At 36.5% G+C, this 24079-nt stretch overlaps 2 pseudogenes; both read left to right on the top strand.

The window, feature by feature from the left end:
• The first annotated feature begins 9083 nt into the window (after positions 1 to 9083).
• Positions 9084 to 9202, top strand: LOC120607472 (uncharacterized; annotated as a pseudogene).
• Positions 9203 to 23281: 14079 nt separating this feature from the next.
• LOC120607477 (uncharacterized) lies at positions 23282 to 23400 on the top strand (annotated as a pseudogene).
• Positions 23401 to 24079: the final 679 nt, after the last annotated feature.

Raw genomic sequence — 24079 nt, 5'->3', positions numbered from 1 at the left:
TTTGGTCAAAATGACAGACTGCAGCAGGGTTTGGGGTGCTAATCCCCAGCTGGACTTACTGCTTACGACAGAACTGTGGACAACTTGGATCTCTGTGTGGACTTGACTGGATGGCTTTCAGGTGAGTCACAGACATGGTAGCACAGGACATTGGTGTAAGGTGAGAGGAAGTTGAAAATAACTGGCAGATCTGGTGCATGACTGTTTCATGAGAGTGTGTCAAACACATGAATCTCCTAATCTGAAGAGGAATTAAACTCAAAACAGAGGAGTTCAACTCTGTGAGTAGTCCACTTCTCAAAGGCCAGAGGGGTTAGAGCATAATACTTTCTGGATCGGGTTGCCAGGAATGGAGACATGAAAAGATAGCTGTGATGCTGACTCTATACTCCTTTTCTCAAGATTTCACCACAAAAAAATATGAAGTTTTGTGGAAAAATGAACATTTTCATCAAGGAAAAAGGGTACTCAGAAGGCCACTGTCTCCTAGAAGTCTGATGAAATGATGGCTCGTGGGACCCAGGCTTTTGCTGACAGTTGGATATTCCTGCCCTGTCAGGATTTTTGCCTCTGTCTAAAACTCTGCTATGATTCCTCCCCGAAGCAATCCTGAATCTATAAGGAACAATCCAGGACGCTGTGATTCTGTGATGCAAACCCTTATAAGTGTTTCAAGGGCAAATGATAGTCAAGTATGAGGTGAGAATGGGAGTGGGTGAGTGTAAAAGGGGCCCACGGGATCGACAGTATGGTGATGGGTGATAAAGAGTCCTCCTGAGCACAGCTGACTGATAGGGGCTGCTCTAATTTCAAGGCCGGCCACTAGGAAGGCAGATCATCTCGGACGACCGTGTCCCCACAAACACCCAAAATTCAACAAAACATTACAGGGAAAGGCTACGGTGAAGCCTGAAGTCCCCTTGGAGCATAGAATAGCTTCTGTACTTACTATGTTGAAAAGCATGTGAGACAAGCCACCGTCAGTCCCTCTCCTCAACCATCGGGGCCCTCGGCCAAGCTGTGGCCTCAGATGGAAGGGCCTCCTTGAACCACAAAGGCCATGCTGGGCTCTCGCCTGTTGGTAAGAGGAAGACCTAGTTCTGAGGTGGATTCTGCCCTTAACCTTGGGAAGGCAAGCACACATGAGCAAGCTGTGCATCCCCCAGTGGCCTAGTTTTAAAGTTCAAGGCCGCTGCAGGCCTGGGTCTTCTGCACTCTCCTCAACTCTCAGGCATGCCTTGCTAAAGGATAAAAGAGTGCATGACTGGCAGCATGGCTGGGTTAAGGACATGTGGTCTTGCTTTCTGAGCCACTAGTCAGGCTGAATGAGACTTCACCAAACTCCAAGTCCCCAGTATCCAATTCCCGCCTGCCCTACTCTGGCTGAGCAGTGGGCCTGAGGCAGGCATGCTACCAGAAGCTGGGTGGTTTCTTGAGTCCCACAGCCCTTCTGTGGGATGCAAGAGTGCCTAGAGTGAGGATGGGAGATGGGGAAAACCGGCCAGAAGTGGGCTGTGAAAATGGTGGGGTGAGGAACGTAGGCATCATTGTCATGCGGATGAAGATGGTAGAATGGGTGAACGCAGGAATGTCAAATTGCCTGTGAGAGTTAAAGAAACCTGAAGGAAAAGGAACATGGCCTGCTGGAAAATTCCCATGAGTTAGAATGGGATGGGGTGTGAAGGTGGAAGGTAGAATGAGGGAGTAAGGGAAAACAACAGAGCTTGAGGGTGAAGGTTAGACACAGCAAAAGGCTGAAGGAGAGGAGAGCTCACAGCCTGGCCAGCATCTAGCACATGCAAAACAGCTGTGATTTATTAATTCTCTCTCCTAGGAGAGTTAATTGGGTAACTCTACTGAGCAAGGCCGGGGGCCTAGAGAGGCTCAATTGATGTCAACTGGCCCCTGCCCAGCCAAAGCTCCCCACTGGGCTTTCACTTGCCCTGGGCCTAGCCACTTCGAGACTGCAGAAGAGCCGAGTGAAGACAGGGTAAGAGAGAATAAAAAACCTTCAAAGGGGAAGGCTCGGCTGAAAGAGTGGCTCTTGATCCCCTGTTTGTCGGCCTGGATACTTGGAGCGAAAGCATGAATATCATAGAGCCGGACAATCAGGGCAGGGAGGGAACAGGAACCCAAAAGGCCAGCTATCCCACAGTTGCCTCTGTTGTTTTCCCTTACTCCCTCATTCTACCTTCCACCTTCACGCCCCATCCCATTCCAACTCATGGGAATCAGCCTGATAGGAGCTGATTGTCCAAGAAGGGGTAGGGCAGTGACTCCCATACCCTCCAGTGCCGGGACCTTTTCTGGCCTGGCCCCCAGCGTGAAAGAGAGCACCTCGGTAGCTCTTGCCCTGGTCCTTCCCCCAGAATTGGTTTCTTCATCCCTGCTAGTGTTGAGGCAGTAAGCCAGTGATAACCGCTGTGAGGGAGCCATGAGCAGAGGTCTGAATTCTATAGTCAAGATTGCATTAGTGTGTTTAAAACTTGATATGAGTGCTCAGTATTCCTGCCTACAGCTGAGACTGCATCAATACCACATGGTACTGTGGCCTCACATTACTGAGTCGTACCACCTCTTCCCCAGCCTCAACCCAGGCCAGACCGGAGGAACAAGGTGTGCACTTTCCACTGGCCTCAGGGATCCTGGAGACCGAGAGCCAAGCCTCAGGACTTCGGCCTGGCCTCCTGCCAGAAGGCAGGCCATAAGCAGCCAGCCTACCGGGAGGCTACCCTCACTTGCCTTGCATTGACTCTATCTCCACTTAAGCCATGTCTGCATCTGCAATCCGTCAGCCCAAATGCAACAGGCTGACTTCTTCGGCCCCGTGGCCTGTGCAGCCACCAGTGCTTAGTCCGAAAATGGGTGGTCACCAAACAGCCCTGGGATTTCAGTGCTGCATTTTCCTGGGACTCTAGCCTCTGCCACTCACTGGCTGAACACCTCACATTAACATGCCATGACCCTGACCCTTTCGACCAGACCCACAGCATGCTAAGGGAAGTGAAAGATGTCACTGAAAGAAACAAGGTCTTTCTGGTTTCACTCCCATGTGGACTTGGGACAGAGGGCAAGACGTAAAGGAGCAAAACAAGCAAAAGCGAATTCTTCGGCTCTGAAAGAAAACTAACTGGGAATGACCAGAGCCTCAGGGCAGCAAGAGGACAACAACATGTGCAAAGAGAGTCAGCGCCAGGGTGACGGACAACCACCAGGCAGCTGATGCTGAGCTGCAATGGAATCAACAGCTGTTGGCTAATCAACTAACACACCTGACATTTCCCGAGGTTTCAAAGCTACGAATTTCAGCTAGGTTTCATTTGCTACAAATGACAGACACTAGCAGGGTTTGGGGCGCCAATGCCGAGTCAGGCTTTCTGGTACAACAGAACCGTGGACAAACTGGATCACTGTGTGGACTTGACGGGATGGTTTTCGGTTGAATCACAGAGATGTTAATCAAGGACATTGGTGTAAGGTGAGAGGAAGTTGAAAATGAGTGGCAGACTGAGTGCATGACTATTTCATGGAAGTATGTGGAATATGTGAATCCCCTGAGTGCAGTAAGAGATGAACTCGAAAGGGACAGGTTCAACTCTCAGTGAGAAGGCAGCTTCTCAAAGGCCAGAGGTGTTACAGCCTCATACTTTCTGGATCGGGTAGCCCACAATGGAAACACAAAAAGAAAGCTGTGATGGTGATGCCTACTCAATGCTCCTTTTCCCAATAATACACCAAAAAAGGCAGCATCATGGAGGAATGAACATTCTTGTCATGGACAAAGTGTACTGTAGAGGCACCCGTCTCCTTGGAGTTGGGTGAAGATATGCCTCCCGAGACCCAAGCAGTTGACAACAGTTGCATATCTCTGCCCTGTCAGGGTATTTGCCTCTCTCTGCAACTCTGTTCTTATTCTTCCCTGAAATAATCCCTAATCTGTGAGGAACAACCCAGGATGCTCTAATTCTGCGAGGCAAAGCCTCCTAAGTGGTTTAAGGGCAAATGCTAGTAAAGGATTTGACGAGAATGGTGGTGGGTAGGGCGAAAGGGGCCTAGGGGATCAACTGTCTGACAGTGTTTGACACAGAGTCTTACTGTCCACAACTGACACATCGGGAATTCTCGAATTTCGAGGCTGGCCACTAGAAGTGTCAGGCAACTCAGACAACCATGTCCCCACAATCACCTGAAATTTACCAAAGCATTATGAGTGAAATGCGAGGATGAAGCTCAAGGTCACGTCAGAGCAAAGGAAAGTTTCTGTACGCACTATTTAGAAAAGCACATGAGATGAGCCACACCCAGGATCCCTCCTCAGCCATCAGAGCCCTGGACCAGGCTTTGGCCATAGTCTTACTGGGCCTCCTGGGGTCCGAAGGTGGCGCCAGGCTCCTTTTTGTTGGCGAAAAGAGGCTCTAGTTCTCTTGTGGATTCTGCACTCAACCTGGGCAGTCCAGCCAGCAGCAATAGATGGTGCGCCCCCTGTGGCCGTTGGCATGCAGCGCATGATGTCACTTATGTGTGGGATATAAACCAAAAAGCAAAAAATGAACAGGACACACAAACAGACACATGGAAATGAAGTATAGACTAGTGGTTACCAGAGCATAGGGGGTGTGGATAGAGGGGAGGTTTTCGAGGTAAATGGGGTCAAATATGTGGTGACAGAAAGTAAACTATAAGAGGTGAACACACAGTGTAAATATATATATATGCCTTACTGTTAAAGAGTACAGATGAAACTTACTGGATTTTGTTAACCAATGTCACCATTAAAAATAAATAAATTTAAAAAATAAAAATAAAATAAATCAGGTAGAAAAAAAGAATGACAAATTAAATTTATGTTTCTTATTTCTGATACAAAATAATCAGTTTGTACTTTTGAATTCATATAATGTGTAAATTAAGCTGAAATGCAGGTCTCAAAAATAAAAAAATTAAGAAAAATCAAGAAATATTTAAGAGTATGGTAAATTGTTTATTGTATCTTGTGTAGATAAAACCATGAAATCCTTTATCTACTGTAATTTCCCTGTTTCTTCCACTGAAAAGTTGTCACTATCTGACATTAAATGCAGTTACTGTGTTGTCAAACTGACTGTCATTAAACCTATTTTCTTTAGTCATACATTTTCTTGAAAATCAGTAATGTTTGATGTTTTCATCATCCTCTACCTCTCTTAAATTCCTCTTCTCTTTTGGCTAACAGGCCATCATTATACACAGTTAATTAATCTTTTCCGTGGCCTCTTCAGTGGCTATTTCTTTCTCTCATTCGCTAAATGGAGGGCTTCTCCAAACTCAGACTTTTGCTCTTTTCTCCTGCCAGTCTCTCAAAGACACAGGACCAAATGGTCCTGGAGGCTCATTAATTCTTCTCTTTTGATAGATAAATATGTAAGTAGTTTGTTGGATCAGAGTTGGGTCAATGGAGCTGAACTGCCTCTCAGTATCACAAGCTGATTAGCTTCATTAGCTCCCCTGCATTAAGATGTGTTACCTTGACCATTGTTACATGATCAATGCATTTTTTCCTTACTTCACTTCCAAATTCCCTTTCAATACAAAGAGTGGTACAAAGACTGTTGCTTTTAGCTCTTCTTATGGTGTATTCGGGTATGTACCAATTATTTTCGTCTCTCTATAGTTTAGGGAAACTAGAGAGATACTTTTTCTTCTATGATGCCTTTCTGCCTCAATTCTTTCTCATACCTCATCCACCTACCCTAATCAGAATCAATTGCATCAAACAAAACCAGTTCTTGCTTCAAATGAAGTTTCCACTTCCTCAATCAAGAAGCTATGTAGTTCACCACAGCATTTATTTTCTTTACAGTCAAACCATGCATGTCTATGTTTCTCTGAAAGCAATTACCCACATGTTATTTTGCTGTTACTAATATTTGTATGCTTCAGCATCATAGCTTCTCCACCAGAATCTAAACTCTTTGAAGACAATGATGTCTGGAATCACTTGGTTCAGTCCTGAGTTGGCCAGAGTGAGGGATTCTTAATGACCACCCTGGCCCCTGGGTACCAGCTCCTTGAGCATAGTGGCTGGAGCAGTCAGGAGAAAAAAAAGAAAAGATGTCATCTTACTTATCCATGTCCCCACAATCTTATGTCCTCACAATGCTTATGCTTATCAAGTACTCCATATATTCATTTAATGTATAGTTTTGGCATGATCTATGAAGCATGAAAATAATGATTCAAGAGCTTTGTGACAGAAAACAGATTCATATTTTATATATTTTAAAAATAAATGAAGAATAGTTGTTGCAAGTAAAATAATAACTCAAAAAGTATTAGTGTGCAAGAAAGGTTATATATTTGTATGCACACACACAAACACATATAATAATTGCTTGATTTACTTTGTTTTTGTAAGTCTCTCACTGTGTCCATTAATACAATTTAAGATATTTTCCTAAAAATAAGATATAAGTCTTTCCTGCATAATTAAATATGAAATAAAGTCCAAGTCTTCATGCCTCTTAAGTGAATTATCTTTATTTTACATAATTGTAAGTTAGAACACTAGCATTAGTTAAAGAGTAATAATAATTATAAGAGGACCCACAAAGCTTTACCAATCCATATAATATACCAAGGATAATAAGTAATATCTGAGGATCAGAAAGAACACAATTCCACTATCCTACATTATACGTATATTTACCATTTCTATCTTAGAAGGCAGTAGTTTTGTTATTTGGCCATATGTCTAGCATTTTATTAGCATTTCATATGTTTAATTCATAAATGTCTTTGTAAGTGTAATGCAATTCATAATCCCTGAGAAGTATAAAATTATGATTCTATTAATTAGTGTAAGCCAGAATTTCATAAATTTTAACCAAAGTCATACATAACAGGCACTAATAGTAAGTACAATATGATTCTTGTATATAAATAATAAATGTCAAAAGATAAAGTTCAATAGAGCAATAGATAACATGACCACATTTCACTGACAGAAGCATCAAAGCATGCAGAGCAGGGTGGAAAAATTAATTTTCCTTCTACTTTCTAAGGTCTTCTGGAAGAACTAAAAATCAAATTAATATGAGAAATAAACAGGAGAAAAAATGACTAAATTTATTATGCATGTAAATATAAGTGTTCCATAAGAATGTGAGACCAGATGACAGATTACACAGTTAAGTTTTACAGGATATCTGGAGCTAAAAAGAAGTGAGGAGTTGTGGTTTTGGATTTCAAAGGGTAGGATAGCAATTCACATGGAGATAGAAAATCAAATGCTTGTAAAATAAATGTTTGTTGGGCCATCTTTAACAATAAGATACAGAGAAGACTTAGATCAAATGAGCCTTGCTGTTTTTTCCCTGTCTATCATAACTAGTTCATATAAAACTATAGATATCTATGATAATAGGACCCTTTATGGAGCAGGTACTCTTTAGCTTCTTTTAGGCAGTTATTGGAAAAGTTCAGAAGTTTTTCCTGAATATTTATTTTCTTAAAAAAAACAACAACTAAAAATAACCAATACTCCAAAAGGCATAATTTGAGATGCCAAATTCTGCTCCCTCTCAGCATCAAACATAATTTACTAGGTACATTGTCTATTGTACAAGCCAAGGAGGATTCACTATTTTCCCCTGAAATCTCCATACTGTTATCTATACTCTTTTCTCCTTCAAGATCCATCTCAAATTGTATCTTCTCTGAGATCACTCACATGGTACCTGTGCTCCTGAGATGGAAACTGAAAAATATGAAATTAGATAATATTATATCCTTGCCTTTGAGACCTCACAGGCCAGATGTATTTGTTTCCCATGATATAGGAATAATGGATGATTAAGGAGTTTCAAAAATTAGATGACTTTTAAACTGAGCCTTGTAAAATAGGAATTTACCTGTGAAACAATGAAGGAAGGACATTTTAGGGGTAATAATGCAAGCAAAAACAGCAAGGTGTAGTTATTCCTTGAGATGAAGGTAAATAACCAATGTGAAAATGAGAAATACAGTGACTTAGGAAATGCCAAGCAAAACAGGATCAAGAACCCCACTGAAGGTGAAAAACTGAAACTTCTGAAGGTTCATTCTATTTATATTCATTTTATGCGATTCTTTCCCCCATATTTCTTTCTATTATATAAACATAATGTTGAAATTTCTTTCATTGTTTCATTAATGGGAAGCTTTTTTTTATTATTATTATTCCTTAGCATATTCAACCAAAAACCAAAAATAATTATGTATGTGCCAGAGAGGAACTAGATTTATTGGGGTGATCGCTTCATATATTATATAAATGTCTAATTACTATGTAGTAACCTGAACCTGATATAATGTTGTATGACAAGTGTAACTGAAAATTTTTTTAAAATACTTAGAAAATGGGAGTTTCTAATTGCATAGTTCTGGGGCTTTGTTATCAATCAAATGTTACTGGTCTCAGAAACAGAATATAAGGTTGCAAAAATATCTGTGAACCAGAGAACGAACTCTATTTTGAATCTCAAATTAAATCAAGACTAAAATTGCTAAGCAAAAATTAAATTATTAACTATGTTAAACAGAAGTTCCTAAGAATGAAAAAAAATATAAATCCTAAGTTTTGGCCCCATTGCTTATTCTTAGTATCAGTTGAGGAGAACCAGTTTATTCATTCCTTGACCCTTAAATATTTTAGATTTAATTGTACATGGAAGCCATATAAAATGTTTTCCTCATGAAATGTGATTTTTTCATATTACATTTTAAGAAATATATATTATAATCTATACTCTAATTAAGAAAGGTAAATCACACATTACTGTCACCAAAACCACAAATCAATTTGGGGAAGAATATGGCCTCAATGTATTGGGATTTGTAAATGTATTAAAATAAAATTCCATAATCATTTTAAAATTACCTTTTCCACAAGCTATTTTTCACAATGGAATCGTTTTCTTGGACAGATAAATTTGTCGTATTAAAAATGTAATTTTTTCAACTAGTTATATAAGATGTCTGGAATGTTTGAGACAAAAATATCACAAAGGGCATTATGATATCAGTTGTCATAAAGTAATCTCTAAGTTTTACAGTAATAAAGATTCGTCTACGGCCATGCCACCCTGAACAAGCCCGATCCCATCTGATCTCGGAAGCTAAGCAGAGTCAGGCCTGGTTAGTATTTGGATGAGAGAACACCTAGGAAGACCTGGTGCTGTAGGTGTAAAAAGAAATTTTTTTTAATTAAAAATAAATAAATAAAAATAAAAAATTAATAAAGTAATAAAGATTTAATAGAGTTTCTAAAACTGTGGCCATATGTTTATCATTAGAAATAGAAGGCCTTGAACATAACTGGGATATTAGGACTGAAAAAATAATGTAACATTCTACAATGTTGTTATTCAAGTTATAAGAGGAATGCTTTTGTAAGTCAGTTAATCATGAGTAAAGAGTCATTAGCATTATTTGTCACAGACCTTCTGTTTGGAAGTAGAAAAGCCAAGAAAATGAAATGTATTACACGTTGTACTCAAAAGCTAAACCACAGAACGAAATCAATAGCATTAGAGTAGTTCTATCATCAGTTAACGTTATATCTGTCTTTTATTCCTGACTGAAAGGCTAGTTATTGAAGTGAAACACAATGACATATTTATAGAAAGCTATGGGTTTTTTTCTTCCATATTTAACGATAAATATAATTTTACCATAAAAGAAAACTTGCACTTCAATTGTAGCACTCAATAAATCAAACTGAGCTATAAAGATGAATATTGTTGCTTTTGTGCAACATAAAAATATGAGATGTGGATGATTTTGTGGCAGTAATATTGATATAAGTTTCCATGATGGTTCTTTTGAACACAGATTCCTTGAAGACTTTTCAGGACCAATAACATTCTGACCTGAACCCAGGAGAGATTGATGTGGTCTGGGGAGACAGAGATCATAGACAGGAAGAAAAGATGATTCATAATTTTGAAATAACATTCAAAACATGAATGTATTCACATTTATCTTTTATTCATAAAATGAAGATAATTATTTGATCGAAAATAATGGGGACTAAGAAATCATGAGAGCCAAAGAAGAAATTTTGGATAATTGACAAAATGGAATCAGCAGAAGAGAAGTGAAAACTGGAAATCTGAAAGACCACAGAGTTTGTGGCGAAGGACTGAGAAATCAACTTTTACATTCCAGCTATGAATGTGGAGGGAGAGAATTCCTTGAAATCTCTTCAGAGTCCCTGTAATATCAAGCACTGGGAGGCAGCTCCTAAACACATTCCCATAATTAAGATATTGTACAGGCTCCATCTGCTTTAATGACTACCTAAATTATGACAATGAAAAAGTGACAAGTCTGCTATGGCATAGGAAGTATAGGTGGTATATACGCTGCATATTTGCATACTGTTAGCCTGATATTTAAATCCCTTCATAATCTGGCTTTAACTTTCCAGACTCACTACTTCATTGGACAAGCCTTTATTGAGTATATTCATGAGCTGCACATTTTAAGCTATTGGGGTATATCAATACATATAAACAAAAACTCTACCCTAATGGAGTTTAAATTCATTACAAATGTTTCGACTCTATTCTGCTCTCCAGCCACACTGAAATATCAGTATTCTTAATAAAGACATATGAAATATAATCATAAAGTCTATTTTTTTCTTTTCTACTATCTCCTGTATTCTGCTGATTTGAGGAACTCTTTTCTTCTGCTGTCGAATGAAAGCTCAAGAAATCCCATGAGCTCTTAAAAATGTAGTGATAGTTAATAGCAAGTACAATGATCATGATAAGTTTTAAAAATAAAAGATTCTCTAATTCAATATATCAGTCAATATTTCAAATTTTATTTAATGAATTTTTTCTCTCTTCCCAGCTAAAATATGTTCTTGGAGAGTCTACTGCCTTGAGAGAAGAGGTTGTAAAAGAATTCCTTTTTCTCTATTCCTCACTTCCTTGCCAGTTTACTAGAAGGTACTTTTTTAACACTCAGGTTGTTATCATCTACAGTTGGAGACTAAGGAGAAAAGATTGATAAGGTAGGGAAGAAATTTTCAAATTAAATATTACTATTGTGAAGTGGTTGAACACGCTTTGAGTCAGACCTGTGTTCAAAAGAGACATCATCCATGGGACACTTTCAGCACTGGAGTGTTCTCCTGCAGCAACTTGATTTGGACAGCATGTCTCATTTAATTCCATTTTATCACTTCAGGAAAAATTCAGCAATTCATCTCCAGCTTTTGCTGTTTGCATTCTCATCACTCCTCCAGGTGACCCTGCTAAAGAGGATCTACAAAATCTAGTATTCACATGTGTCCCAAATCTGGACCTTGGGTAACATTCACAGGCTCTTTGCCTACATAATTCTATGAGTACCAGATTCTTTTAAAGTAGCTGTGATGCTCCTCTGCTGCAGCCATCAGAACAGCTTTTCAGCTCTAGTTTACACTCTGGATTACCTAACGGTTCTCAGACATGAATTCACTGTGCTCACTGAAACATGGGGACACAGTGAACATTACAATTGGGAAGAAAGTATATATTCTCGCAACCCTCTTTTCTGGGGGCTTAAACATCTGGGGGGATGAGAAAGAGAATGCAAATACTTTACAACTTGTTTTTCCCAAAAGAATATTTTACACAAAATCACTTCTAAAGTCATTTACTTGACCTTTTGTATTCTCTTTGGGAATAGGGGTTTTAGAGTGATTAATTGTTGTGCTGTTTATTCTAATTTAAATATCTTTGATAATATGTATCTGTTTCTTGTACAGTTCTTTGTAATTTTAGGTTTATTGTATCTTGGTACTTTTGTCTAAACCTCTGATTTAATACTTCATCATTTCTAATATAAACTTACTATGTTTGGAACTGTCCTTTCAAAGCTTTTCTATTCCTTCTTCATGATACAGCTCAAAGTTTACAGCTCATTTGAAAAGCCTTCTCTGATTTTTTAGTTGTTCACTACTGTACTGCACTGTACTGTGTACTATCACTAGCCCTCTCTGTATTTCTGAACTGATAGTCATTAATATGCTAAGCCTAGAGTTTGTTGAATAGAAAATAAAAACACCAATAACAAGAACAACAACAACATGAGAGGTATCATATTTCTGACTTTGAGATACACTTTCTCTTTATTTTGCCACTTTTATTTTAGCAGTTGTCTAATGAACTAGTAGACCGAAATTTCTTAGCCCTTCTCTCTATGTTTATTTACCAATTCTTGGAAAATATGCTCTTTAAAAATGGTCTCTGTTAACTTGGACTATTTTATTCATAATTTACTTAATCAGGTCATCACATATTTATTGTTAGCCACTACTTCCAAATATGATTAATGGAGTTTAAAAGATAAAAACCAGTATTTTGGAAAGGGAAAAAATTGTTATTAGAAGCCGCGGATTAAAAAACTTAATGCAACTGAGTTAAAACTTAATCTAAACCTTGGTGACAGCTAACACTGAGTTAAAATAAGAGGGTTACATAGTTCCCATTCTCTCAAATTCATTGACTGTGGAATAATTCCACTGATTCAACAAATATTTCAAATATCCTTGGGTTAAAGTTTGTATTTAGGAATTCGAGAAAATTGATTAAAGTGACAATGTAATATTTGAATCTTTCAGTATCCTTCATCATTACAAACACTGAGATTTACACAATCAAATATTAGGAGACAGTAAATCTTTGACCTCTTGTAGTTCTATACATCTTGCTGAGTGGGCCAAAGTGGCAATGCCCTGAGCATTTTTCACCTGGGACACAGGATTGTTTATGCAGCTGGCAATTCTGAAAAGTGAGATAATAGTTGCAGGGATGCGTCACATAGTCCAACAATTTACCTGATCTCCCAAAGACTTGCTATTGCTTGCTATCACAATGGCAGAATTTCTAAGTTTAAAGTTCTTTTGTGCTGTATGGCACTCTTGAGATTATATCTGGCCTTGAAATTTGCTTGTGAAATTTGGTGCTGAGGGAGAGCTGCATTACTATGCTGATACACATACATGTATTTTTTGTTGGAATAAAGTCCTTCATTTCTGCCCAGGAATCTTTTGTCTTTTATCTAGATCTATGTATCTTTAGTGGGCTAAATTATTAACGTGTATAGTTATTTCTGTGGAAATTCTCCTGCTTCTAGGTCTCCTCCTCATGTACAAACTTATTTAAGTAGGAAAACATAGCATCAAACCAAAACTCCACAGATAATATCTACAATTAAATAAAGCAATAAGCTAACTTCCAAATCACAAAATGTGAGTGGCTATGGAAAACAACTGACATAAACAAAATCTCTACAATATCAGCAAGTATGATGACAACTACTTTTAAGGATATTCAAGGAAGAATAAGGATTTCTGTTGGTCATGAGCCAGTGAACCTCAAAGTTGTCCAGCTATATGAAATGAGAAATTTACTAAGCCAATAGGAAAGCAGTTGTAGCACAAAAGTCCACACTAAAGAGAAAACACTGAGAGCAGAATATAAATTGAGCAGGACAGACACAATAGGGTAAAAAAGAAAAAGGAAAAAGAAAAGAAAATTTCTCCAATTAAAGTGGGAGCACAGAAAAAAAGCAAATGGATTTCAAAAATAAAACGATATATATTTTGAACACTTTATAAAAATACTAAAACAGGTATTCTAGAGCTGTGAATTAGAAAAGGTATCCCAGTTCACCTTCCTTTTTAAGAGCATGAAAAGAATAATTTTATTTAAACATGAATGATAGAAAAGGATCATGGTCGAAGTCTCAAAATAAAAAGAGAATAGCAAGCAAATTAACAGCCCTAAGAAAATGAAGCCATTTTTTAAAAAGATAAAATCTGCCTTCATATTGTGAAACAAGCTAATTTATTAAAAAAGAGAAGCTATGAAAAACACGCATCAGAATTAGAAAAAAATCATAAATAAAAAATTGTTGTCTAAATACAATGAATAAAGATGTTAAATAATAGACAAAATGTAATATAAAGGATAGAAGTTTCATCACTTATATAATAAGAGTCTCCTGAGATGAAAAATAAATTTAAAAAAAAAAAACAGAAAAAAATAATAAAATGCAGAATTCAAGAAAACTTTCCTGAAATAATACTTGAATGGATATATCATATATATGCAGAAAATGACTCCATATAGCCACCATAGAGGTATGTTAAATAAATTATTGGACATTAAAAAAAAGTAAACTCAGGATCTTTGGAAACATGGCGGAGTGAGAGACTTCCCCAGATCTCTCCCCTGAAACATTAAGCTGAACAGCTAAAACTCAGCAAAAAACACCCAAGCTGCACACCAGTAAGTCTGAGTGTGAGATCTGCGCATAAGAGCTACCGCAGATGAGAATCTCGGGTGTCAGGAAGTGGTCTGTGAGAAATAAAGAAGCTGCCTCTCACAGCCACTGTAGGTACCTGCAGAAGAGGGATGGGGAGGAGCAGTGAATTCCCTTAACAGCCCAACCTGGGAAAGCTGTGAGCTCTCTGTGTCTGGCCAGCAGCAGGGTCCCATCATCAGGGCAGAAGGCAGGTGGAGGAAAAAAACAATTGATCTTTACCGGCCACAGTTGCAAAACCAAGGCTGAGCCACAACCCCATCTCCAAACCCAGAGAGCCCCTCCCCCGCTACTCTCCAAGACCGAACACCGTGGAACCCCAGGAGATCTGAGCAAACACTACCGAAACTGTTGCTAACCCTGACAGGGACTGAAACTGAGGGTAGTGAGAATGATTAAATATCTATCAGAAAATAAAAAGGCACTTTTAAAGCTTTCTATAAAACAGAGATCCAAGAGGCTTAGCCGCCACCTACTGGAAACCAAAAGAAAAGCGTTGTCTTTGCAGCAGGCTAAAGAGAGACCTTTAAACAATACATCTTCTTCCTGAAAAAAAAAAGCAGAATAAATTTCCATTAATGCCCGGGCAGAGAAAGAGTCCATTAAACACCATGAACAACCAGGTGACAATCCATTTTAGAAAAAAAGAGAAAAATCTCTAGAAAATAAGCATACAAAGAAATATGCAATTTAAATGACAAAGAATTCAGTACTTCTGAAAAAACTCAGTGAATTCTGAAACGAGTCATATTAACAATTCAAGAATTGAAAGACACCTAGATGAGCAAAGCAAGGAGATTGAAACCCTCGAAAAGAACCAAATAGAACTTCTGGAGATGAAGAACACACTGCAAGAGCTGAAAAATGAAATAGCAAGATTGGGAAATAGAGTTGACCAAATGGAGGAAAGGATCAGGGATGTTGAAGACAGAAATCTATAAATAAATCAGAAGGAAGAAGAGAGAAACCGAAGAATAAAAAATAATGAAAGAGAAATTCAAGAACTAGCTGAAACCATCAGGAGAGGAAACAAAACTAATGGGCATTATCGAAGGTGAGAAAAAGGAACAGGGATTAGAAAACATTTTCAGACAAATAGTTGACGAGAATTTCCCAACTCTAAAGAATGAGCTGGAGCTTGGAATTCAAGAAGTCAATAGAACATTCGATTATCTCAACCCAAAAAGGCCTTCACCAAGACACATTGTATTAAAATTATCAAAAATCAATGACAAAGACAGAATACTCAGGGAAGCCAGGAAGAAAAAAATGATAACTTATAAAGGAAAACCCATTAGATTATCCTCAGACTTCTCGGTGCAAACCTTACAAGTCAGAAAGGAATGGAATCAAATATTTAAACTATTAAGTGAAAGGAACTACCAGCCTAGAATAATGTATCCAGCTAAGCTCTCTCTTAGATATGAAGGAGAAATTAAGACCTTTCAAGACATACAAAAATTGAGGGAATTCTCTACTATGAGGCCTGCACTACCATATGATCCAGCAATTCCTCTACTGGATATTTAGCCAAAAGACTTGAAACCCCACATCCAAAAAAATATTTGTACACCAATGTTCATAGCAGCGTTATTCACAGTGGACAGGATATGGAAGCAACAAAATTGTCCTACGATAGATGATTGGCTAAAGAAGCTGTAGTACATATATACAATGGAATATTACTCAGCCATAAGAAGAGATGAAATTCTGCTTTTTGTGACAACATGCGTGGACCTCAAGATAATCATACTAAGTGAAATAAGCCATACAGAAAAAGTTGAAAATCACATGATATCACTTATATATGAGATATAAACCTAAAAGCAACACGAACAGGACAAACAGGGACTCATGGACAAGGACATGGACATGGACATAGACTAGTGGTTACCAGAGGGTAGGGCATGGGGGAGGAGGTAAGAGGTAGACAGTTAAAGGGAGTCTAATAGAGGGCGTTATGGGGAAGGTGAAGTGGGTAAAGGGGATCAAATATATGGTAGCTGAAGGAAACTGAACTTTCGATGGTAAACACACAATAGAATACACAGATGTCAAATTGTAATGTACAGCTTTGAATTCTATAATTATATTAACCAATGTTACCCCAATAAACTTAAGTAAAAAATAAAATTAATCTACAAAAAAAGTAAATTCTTTGAAAACTTGAAATCAGTCCAACACCCATTTAAAAAGAAAACCAGTTTGTAGTTACACCTTTTGACAGTAATGCTTCATAGAAGAAGAAAATGAAGTAATATATTTAAGTCAAAAAAAAACATATGGGTCAAGGCTCATATAAAATATCTAGCCAAATTTAAGTTCAATTACAAGAGCCTAAGATAAACTCTAAGTAATGTGTACGAACATATGAAATGCTGATCATATGAGCCTGCTCTGAGGAGTCTATTAGAGCACAAGATACAAGTAACTATAGGACTGATTATATTATCAATATTAACAATGAGAAAATAATGTTACTTCAAATTAGAAATGCGTGAAAGGTAGAGATGAAGCAGAAGCATTGCTCACAGTAGAAAATATACCAAAATTAGCCAAAAGAAAATAAAAAAGAATGTGAAATGTATTATGTAAAGTAAAAGCAAGGATTAGAATAAGAGTGAGCAAACTACCGTCCCTTGGTCCAGTCTGGCCCATGCTTGTTTTAGTAAGTAAAATTTTATTGGAGCACAGTCACATCCATTTGTTTACCTACTGGAGTACAGTCTACCCTTTTGCTTGCATATTCTCTCTTTCTCCTTTTAAACTACAACTGCAGAGTTGTGTACTTTCAATAAAACCTAGATGGCTCATAAAACCAAATCTATCTCAGTAGTCACATTTGGAGTATGAAAGTGAATCAACTTATTATTTTGAAGTCCAATGACATAAAGGAAAGAAATATACTTTTTTCCTGTCTTACTATGGGAGCAGGATCATCAGGTAACCAATTATTTGATATGGATAGGTTACTCTTCATAGGAATATTTTAGCTAATAAACACAGAAGAACTGAAAGAAATTAATAGGTAGGAAATGACAATCAGTAGATGCTACTATCACAAAGGAGAGTCAAAGAGATTTGATGTACCTTCTTAAAGAAATAGTACATAAAGTAGTCCCACCCTCATGCCTGGTTTCACTTTTCACGGTTTCAGTTATCGTCATCTGAAAATAGAACGTGGAAAATTTTGGACATAAACAATTCAGTTAACAATTAATAAGTTTCAAATTGCGCATTGTTCTGAGTAGCATGATGAAATCTCTCCCACACCATACCACCCGAGACATGAATCAACCCTTTGTGCAGTGTCCTCACACTGTGTACACTCCCTGCCTATTAGTCACTTCGTACCCCTGTGGGTTTTCAGATCAACCATCATGGTATCAAGGTGCTTGTGCTCAAGTTACCCTTTTTTATTTAATGATGGCCCCAAAGTGCAATTGTACTGATGCTAGCAATTCAGATATGCCGAGAAGGTATAAAATGCTTCCTTTAAGTAAAAAATTAAAAGATCCCTGCTTCATAATGAAAGAAAACAAACGATATGCTAAAAGCTACAGTAAGAACAAATCTTCTATCTATGAAATTGTGAAGAAAGAAAGAGAAATTTGTGCTAGATTTGCTGTGTTGCACCTCAGACTGAAAGTTATGGTCACAGTGCATGACAAGTGTTTAGTTAAGATGAGAAAGATATTACATTTGTGGGCAGAAGGCATGAATAGAAAATGTGTTCCAATTGACATCAGTGCGTTGCACCAGAAAACACTGAGGCTACATGAAGTCATCAGCAAGAGATGCCCTGAAATGAGTAAGCATGTTCACATAACTTTTATTATATTGTAATAATTGTACTATTTTATTATTATTCTTATTACTCCCTTACTCTGCTATCAGTTAAACTTTATCATAGGTATATATGTATAAAAAAAAAACATAATACATATAGGGTTAAGTATTATCTGAAGTTTCAAGCAACTACCAAGGTTCTTGGAAAGTATATACCCTGAGGATAAGGGGATATTGTATCACTTATGATTTATTTCTAAAAACAACAACAAAAACCTGAATCTAATCAGGACTCTATATCTAACTACCAATTTATAGAAAATAGAGGAGACAGAAAAATATGAAATGAGCCACTGAACATATATAGTCATCAGTATCCAGACTTCAGAAATCTGGTGTTTTGAACTAGGTGAATAAAAAGAAGTGACAGTGCGGAAGTCTATAAATTAAAAAGACTTAAAAGACCTATCAACCTATTGCAATGTATGGATGGACTTTATTTGGATACTGATGTGAATAAAATTTTAATATAAATATGGACAGGATATTTGTTGATATGGAGAAATTTTTGTTAATTTGGGGGCAAGTAAGAAATGTATGGGGATTAACCCTTTAAAGTCCTTATATTTAAGACATACATATTAAAATATTTACGGGTGAAATATTATGTCTCTGCTCTACTTCAAAATAATGGAATGAGGGCACAATTGGTAGTATAGAAAAAAAGATTTCGCAGGACTCAATAATGTTGAAGCTGGGTAGTTGATATGCGGAGGTTCATTGTAACAGTCTCTATAATTTTAATTGTTTAAGTTGTTTAATGCTAAAAGATAAAAATGTTTTTTAAATTAAGTTTATTGGTTAATTAAAAATGTTTTAAATACTGCTGATGTCACATTTTGAAAACAAGTTCTAAACTTTTTCTATTTCAATTATTAATTTTCATTAGATATTAAATTCGGTTACAGCATAATGTAAAACTTTGCAAATGATTTTATTAACTTCTTGGTACAAAATCACAATAAAATATTTCTTTAATGAATTCAATTTATTCTGTTTATTATTCTTATTCCTATGATATGTGGTAGAGCTCAAAATCACAAGGCAGCTAATTCCGAAAAAAGGATGAACCTTTAAACAATTAATTAACCTTAATTTACATAACAATCTTATTTGCATAGCTAACTGACTAGGAATTGATTATAGGCCATTAGCAGTCACATTTATAACTAAAACTGTTAGAAATACATGAGCCTGTATTTCACACTGAAGAGGCAAAGGTTAGTCACGAAATGTTAGTAACAATATTCAAGAATCAGGCATTAAACCAACTAATAGTAATTAGAGTTCATGAATTTTGGGGAGAATAATTAATGAATTCGCTATTCCTTCTCAACTTTACATGCATAATGGGGCACATACAAGCATCATATGTGCATTAGGTAAATTGTTATTATCCTTAGATTTAAATTCAAATTATAGTAATGAGACCCAGCTGTGTTATACTCATATTTGAGTATAAATATATTTCTATTCCTAGAAATCAGAGCTATTTTGTAAAAAAATACCAAGTTCTGTAACCTAAATATTTACCAAAATTTTCTTTTTAACTACTTATTTGTTTCAAATGAAGATGAAAGTTTTCGATGAACTTTTACAGTTAATTTTATTTACAGTTAGGTATTTTACATAATGTAAATTATACTGACCCTAACCTTTTAACTCTGTAGATTTTATAAAACATATAATTGCCTGCAGTGTAAAGATTTTAAAAACTCAAAGAACTGGTCTGATATTTTTTAAAAATTTAATTATACAAGTGATGCCTAATCATGAAAGACAAATTAATTCCTTTAATTCCAAAGACACACTGCATATAATCTGATATTTTCAAACGATTTGATTGCACCTCTGCAGTTTTCAACACTAGATTAGTAAATGAGATTCGAAGTAAAGGAAAAGAGTGATTTATTTCTAATGATCATTGATTGAACTCAGATAGGAAGTTTTATCATGCCTCTTCTACCTTTTACTCCTATTTTACTCCCTTTTCTCTTCCACTCACATTCATACATTTGTGTACCCTTGCTCTGGCTCTCTTCCTTTGTCCTCTTCCCCTTTCTAAAAATACTGATTGATGGAGTGTTGTGATAGGATGTCCAGGAATGGCCCCCAGAGTAAAAGGTAAATGTGTCAGATCCTGTTTCCCACTTTTTTTTTCTGAGCCTCTATTCTACTAATGGCTAAATTAACTTTTTGGCTTTCTTGGGACTCCTAGATTCTAAAAATATTGGTGTGATTGCTTAAAAAAAAATGGATTGCTTAATTGCAAAGGAGTATTACCTCAATGAATGGAAAAAATGGGAAAAATATAGCATTTATCCCAATATTAGTAATAGCTCACAGAATTTATGCTGGCCCATTTCACAAATTGGCTTTTATTTGCTTCTCTGTGTGATTAAAGTATATCGAACAAAACGTTGAAAAAAGATTTTGGAGTTAAAAGATGTGAGACTGAATCTTCAACTTTTCATTTACTGACAAGTGTCACTTAACCTTTTCTCATCATGTCTTTGTAAAGTGGAGATAATTTCATTTCCTAGAAATGAGTGTGAATTAAATATAATGTGACATACACAGGTTGATAAATGTTAGTCACTAATTTTAACATGTGTTTTCCTCTATTCTAAGAAAATATGTAAGTACCAAAAACCACACAGTTCAGGGAATGTCTAGCAGTCACACACTCATTAATAATATACTACATCCTAGAAGGTTAGCCAGTACCTCACAGCAGACTAGAATAAGGTTTACTATCTAACATACTCAAAAATGACAGTGTTCTACAATATTATACACAAAGTCTGAATATAGTGTGCTATTGTCTCCACATTTCAGGAGTATGAAATCCTCTCAGTGTTGTCATCTATCAGAAATTAAAATAAATGGGAAAACACCTCTGAATGTTCATGATCTTCCTACATTCTTCACTGAGAACTTTTAGACATATGTATTTCATTAGACAATGAGCAGAACCATCAATTTATTGAACATCCCTTAAATAATATAAATTAGTTTTTGAAGGAACTTGGAGATTGGCAAGGACCACTTCCAGGGAGTCAGCTTGGACTCGAAGCACATAGCTAGTCCTTGTTTCATAGTCCAGAGAGGCATTCACATAGATAACACCCATGATGTTATTAATTCCGAACTTATCAAGAATTAAAGTATAATTTCTTGGTCAATTTCTTTACACTACAAGGAGAAATAATCCTCTTTAAAAGGCACTGTGATTTAATGCATAAAAATGATAACATCCAGGCTTTTGGAAACCATGCTCCAGAATGATCGACATCAGTGTAATCCTAAGTGCATGTCTTGAAATTCTATTTTTTTGAATTCTCCTGACAATTAATGTTTCTGTAATCAATTACATTTGGGAGCAATGCATAATATACCCCTCACCATGGATTCAGACGGCCCTTTACTGTCCTAAAGGCCTTTAGAAATTCTGTTTTAAAGGAATTCATACAATTTTGTTTAACCAAGTAGTTTATGATCTCATTAGATTATTAAAATTTTTATGATGTAATGGATCTTATTATTCTGCATATTCTGCTATGAATACTTGAGGGAAAAGCAGATAATTTAATATGTTGATTGTTTAGAAAACATGATTTATTATTTTAAATGGCTAAAAAATTTTGCCCTAATGTTCATTTTTTTAAATAAATTTGCTTATATATAATTGAGCAAAGAGCAAGGCAGTTTGTAATATTTTATAATATCCAACTTCTTGTACTCCTGGTATCTTTGCCTCACTTTTGTTTTCTCCACAGCATTTATTACTACTTAAATTCTATTATTTATCAGTTTAACAATTTTTATTATCTATCTCCACTTATCGGATGGGTAAAGTATGTTAGGGCAAGGATCTATTTTTTCATTGTTCTATCCCTCATGGCTGGCAGAATATTTATGTAATAGATGCTTAATAAAGATTTGTGAATTAACAACTATTTGTTGAATAAATTGATAAATAAATGAATTGATTGTACAAAATAGTCATTGTGAGAGAAAGAGGGTAGTAAGTAGAGCCACTCTGCTATCTTCAAGGAAGAGAACTAATAGAATCACAGAAAGAAACCAAACAGCCTTTTCACCACACTGCCAAAATGACCAACATAAAGGCAAGAGGAAAGTCACCCACCATATATTCTCTAAGCCTTTTAGAAACATTGAGTTGTTCCTTTGGCCACATACATGCGAATCTACAAGAAAGTTGATATTGTAGACATCCAGAGACTGGACACTGTTCAAAAAAGAATGACCCACAAATGTTACCATGGCAAAACTGGAAGAATTTACAATGTCACACAGCATACAGTTGGCGTTGTTGTAAACAAACAATTTAAGGGTGAGATTCTTGCCAAGAGAATTAATGTATACATTGAGCATATTAAGCACTCTAACAGCTGAGATCGCTTCCTGAAAAGTGATCAAGAAAAGCAGGAAGCCAAATGAAAGGTACCTGGGATCAACTGAAGTGCCAGCCTGCTTCACTCAGACAAGCACACTTTGTGAGAATGAATGAAAAGGAACCTGGGCTGCTGGAGCCCATTCCCTATGAATTCATGGCATGATAAGTTTTTTTAAAAAATAAAATAAAGAACCTCTAATTGAGTAGGTGTCCCTTCCCCTAAAGAAATATTTAAAGAAACCAACTGTCCTAAGTCATTGAGTAATGAATTTATTATTCCAATTTAGTGTTTTTTTCTTGCTCAAAGATGTGAGGTGGTTTACTGTGCTACAAAGTATAGTCCATTGGTTAGGAAATGGCATCTGCTAAATTACAGTTAAGGTCAGAGAAAGTTGATAACTCCTAACTGTGTCATAAACAACTATATTTTAAGGATTTGGAACTTGCCTTTGAAGTCTGATGCTTAAAAACAGATTGTTTAAAGTCCCCTGTTCTTTGTGAGTTACATTTGCTTCTACCTTTCATGGAACATGACTCAGAAAGTAATCGTGTTTGTGATAATGTGGAACAAGACTACCTTTTTTACTTCAACCAGGAGTAGACATTTATGTACAGCAGTTTACAGAATGCATGGCATTCTAAGCACTTTACATAATTTACTCAAAAATCTTTGTCTACGGCCATGCTACCCTGAACAAGCCCAATCCCATTTGATCTTGGAAACTCAGCAGAGTCGGGCCTGGTTTGTACTTGGATGGGAGACCACCTAGGAAGACCAGGTACTGTAGGCATAAAAAAATAAAAATAAAAAAATAAAAAATAAGGGATTGTAAGCTGACCAGGTCCTCGCAATCTGTGAGGTCAACCAAAGATTGCCTCTCCTAAAAAATAAAAATAAAAAAATCTTGGAGAAAGTAGTGTTTTACCTGCAATTACATAAAGGAAGATGAGTCACGGTTAACTTGCTCAAGGATACAGGTGCGCAGAGATTCAAACCCAGGCAGTCTGGCTCCATAATCTGGTCTCAGTCCCTAGTGTTATATTGCCTCATGTGTGTGGGAACATTTTAAAGCTACTTAGTATTGTTTAAGCACATTTCGGTTGTTTGTTTCCTGGATATTTTTACTTGGATGTGACGCACGTCTTAAATTCAACATAGTCTATAGGGATTTGATCACATCCAAACCCAGCTGCCTTCAGTTTTCTGTGATAGCGATAGCTATAGTATGTTTATTTGAAATAAAAACCTTGACTCTAGTATTCTCTTACCACTAATAGAAAAAAAAAAGAGAGAAAGAAAGTATCAGAACAGATTGAGAAATCACAACCTCAGATGTTAGAATTCTAAGGAAAAAGGAAGTTTAGAAATATTTAGAGAGGAGGCACAGCAGCACAGTAAAAACAAAGAAACAAGCAATAAGAAAAGCATGATGTTGAGCGCTTGCTTCAGGGGCAGCAATTTCTTGTAAT

This window comes from Pteropus medius, unplaced genomic scaffold (genome assembly GCF_902729225.1).
Source record: "Pteropus medius unplaced genomic scaffold, Ma_sr-lr_union100, whole genome shotgun sequence".
NCBI classification, from domain to species: domain Eukaryota; kingdom Metazoa; phylum Chordata; class Mammalia; order Chiroptera; family Pteropodidae; genus Pteropus; species Pteropus medius.
The sequence above is the reverse complement of the archived record's forward strand: the minus strand, read 5'-3'. Positions and strand labels throughout refer to the sequence as shown.